The sequence below is a fragment of the Macrobrachium rosenbergii genome, chromosome 57 (assembly GCF_040412425.1).
Source record: "Macrobrachium rosenbergii isolate ZJJX-2024 chromosome 57, ASM4041242v1, whole genome shotgun sequence".
Classification (NCBI taxonomy): Eukaryota; Metazoa; Arthropoda; class Malacostraca; order Decapoda; family Palaemonidae; genus Macrobrachium; species Macrobrachium rosenbergii.
Window position 1 is genome coordinate 17,819,802 of NC_089797.1, and position 3,711 is coordinate 17,823,512.

The 3,711-nt window shown below is 37.1% G+C and overlaps 1 pseudogene; it reads right to left on the reverse strand.

Annotated features, from left to right (window-relative positions):
• The window catches only part of LOC136837110 (NADH-ubiquinone oxidoreductase chain 5-like), a 4,062-nt pseudogene extending 1,746 nt beyond the window's left edge, over nt 1-2,316 (reverse strand).
• Nucleotides 2,317-3,711: the final 1,395 nt, after the last annotated feature.

Consider the following 3,711-nt stretch of genomic DNA (forward strand, 5'->3'; position numbering starts at 1 on the left):
CAATCAACAATTAAAGCCATCTCAACGCTAGCCCTATTAATCCTAACCAACTCCCAGTCCAAAAAGTAACAGCTACCAGAAAAAAGCAAGTTCAAAGAAGTAACTAAGCTAACAACAGACACAATCAACAAAAACGCTATGCTCCTCAAATTCATTTTATTATTCCACAACACTGCCTAAAATAAAAAATTATATCTTTGGATCCACAAACCAACATTTTATTTAAACTATTTAAGCTTTTAACAAACCAAAATCGAACCTTTCAACACTAAAATATTTAAAGGCAATCAATGAAGCATTAAAATTAAATACTCCCGAACCTTACCAAAGCAACAAGAAAACAAAGCTCTAAAATATTTCCCATGCTGACTTAAAGAAAACATATAAAGCCTGTAAGCAGCTCTTAAAAAAGAGAGGAGAGCAACCGGAAGCATCGCCAACAACGCCCAAGAAACTACACTTAAAATAAGACTAATCTCACCTAATAAATTGACTGTGGGAGGCGCAGCTATATTACCAGCTCTCAGTAAAAATCACCACAAAGCCATAGTAGGCATAAAGTTAAGTAAACCCTTTCTAACCAACAACCTTCGTCTTCCCAGACGCTCATACACCATATTAGCCAAACAAAATAAACCTGAGGAACAAAGGCCATGGCCCACCATCACAGAAACAGCACCAGATAATCCCCACCACCTGAAAACACTAAGGCCGCATAAAACCAACCCCATATGTGCCACAGAAGAATAAGCAATTAAAGCCTTGCTGTCAGTCTGACGTAGACAAATGAAACTTACAAAAATTCCTCCTAGTAGACCCACCGAGACTCACAATCACCTGAAAGTCACAGCTGAATGAACAAAAAGAGGACATACACGCACCAAACCGTACCCTCCTAATTTTAACAGAACACCAGCCAAAATCATAGACCCGGCTACCGGAGCCTCCACGTGAGCCTTACGTAATCACAAGTGAACTAAATAAACTGGAAGCTTTACGATAAAAGCTATAATCCTACAAATATACCAAACCCCCAGCAGCCTCACCCTGCAATCAGGAACCAAAGACAAGCCAAAAGTAACAGAACCCCTACCTCTATACAAACTCAAAATAGAAATTAATAAAGGCAAACACCCAAACAAAGTATAAAACAACATATATACACCAGCTTGTAATCGCTCAGGCTGATACCCCCATCCCAGAATTAAAATTATAGTAGGAATTAAAGAACTTTCAAAACATACATAAAATATTAAATAATCAAGACAAGAAAAAGTTAACACCAAACTCAATAACAAGAATACATTAACCAACAGGAACACCCTGTCAAAATCCTTAAAATTTTCAACCTTCTGTCTTCTTCTGACAACAAGAGCCATAATTCAAAACCTCAGTAAAATTAAAATGTACCCGATATAGTCCAAGCCAAACCCAAGGCCTAAACAAGAAAAAGAGAACCCATTAAGTGAATAGACCCCAAATACAAAACTGGCTACAAATAAAGACACCTGCACAGCTAACCATCTATCAACCACCAAAGTTATCAACAAAACCATCAAAATAAACTTTAACATCTTAAAACATTAAAACTCCCAAAATTATCACTGCCATGGCTACGAACGATAGAAACAAGGAGAGCCAAAGCCAAAGCTCCCTCACAAGCAGCAAGAGTAAGAAAAAACAACACAAAATACAAATCCCCCCCAGTACATTTAATAAATGCTTCTGCTTACCCACAAAAGCCAACAAGCCACAACACAAACAGAACAAAGGAACGTAGAGTCAGAAATTGAAAATTGTCATTAGTTTCAATAGTTTAAATAAAATAATGGTCTTGTAAACCGTAGATGAATTCCTGTTCTTGAAGCTCAGAAAGAAGAAATCACTCCCATCCTTAGTCCCCAAAACTAATATTTTACATAAACTACTTTCTGCATCAACACATTGCTTCTGTCTTCTTTTTTACTGATATCCTCTTCAATTTGCTTCACTAGCATGACACACCCACTCGCCATGGGACTAACACTAATCCTCCAAACTATTTTAATCTGTGTATCTGCAGGCCTTTTATCAAAATTCATATGATTCTCTTATATTCTATTTTTAATTTTTCTAGGAGCCACACTAGTTTTATTTATTTACGTAGCCTCCCTTGCCTCAAACGAAACGTTCAAGCTGTCAATTAAAATAATTTCAGCTTTTGCTCTACCTCTATCAGTAACACTCATTCTGCCTTTCACAGACCAAATAATAACTCCAACTAAAGACTCTGCAGAGCTCTCATTCCTAAGAAGCCTCCAAGACATTCAATCAACACAAATATCAATTAGGCACATGTATAACCCCACTACAGCCACACTCACAGGAATAATCATCTTATATCTTCTATTAAAGATGTGTGATGATATATCATGTTATATAGCTCAATGTTGTTATATATATATATATATATATATATATATATATATATATATATATATATATATATATATATATATATATATATATACAGTGGCCAAAATGAAATACGGGTAATTACTACCACAAGCTCAAGACAGCTTGTACATGTAGGATACAGCAGCCCTCAGCATTTTGGCACCACATCTCACTGTAATATGGAGAGACAAAAAGGGTCAAAATTTAGCACAGTAAAATTATGATATTTTGATCTTATCACTCGTTACTCCTCTGAAAAAACTTACTAAATACTAAGTAATTGATGATATATCATGTTATATAGCTCAATGTTGTTATATATATATATATATATATATATATATATATATATATATATATATATATATATATATATATATATATATATATATATATACAGTGGCTGCAAATGAAATACGGGTAATTACTTTTACAAAGCTCAAGACAGCTTGTACATGTAGGATACAAGTGGATTTGCACACAGGTCGCTGACATTTCAAGCACCTGATGCGTGTCTTCCGGTCTTGAGAGCGCCACTCAGCACAGCGTACCTGAGGGTAGTTACATTGGGCAAGTACTTGGCCAGTTGGGTACTGTGTGTTGACTACTGATGAAGTATTGCAGACAGTAGTTATCAATGTTCTTAGGTTCCGTGGGAGACTGGCACTGACAACCTCTTTTCAGCCCATGGCCGTATGAATGATCTTGCAAGACGAGCATGAAGGTACGGCGTTCTGGAAACTTGGTAACTCCTGTCGTCTCTAGGTGTGCTATGTACAGTACCTTTGCATTGATAACAGCAGCATTCAATATCCAGTAAAAGTAAAAGATACAAAGTGGCCATCTTTTAGTTTTCCGGTTGCAGGAGTACAGGGCACACATCCCATCAAATGCATCAACTCCTCCTTTGGTGCGGTTATAAAATTCTATGATCTCAGGTTTTCCGTTCTCTTCTGCAGGACTGGCTGGCTATGCATAGATGAGAGCAAGAGGACTAACTTCTTAGCCGGCTTTCCTACTGGAGGCACATATGAAACCAGGGTCATCTCTTTTGTGAAGAGAAAGGCACTTGATCCAGGTTCACGATTGTCTTTGGACTTTATCTTCTCTGGTAGTTCTCGCTTGTTTGCCTTCAACGTTTCCAACCAAGGTCATTCCACAGTTTTGCAGAAGATCAGCGACAAGTCCTATGGAGGTGAACCAATTATCTGTGGTCACATTTCTGTTTGTCATGTGGTATGGCTTTGTGAGCTCCTTAGTATAATAATGGCCCAG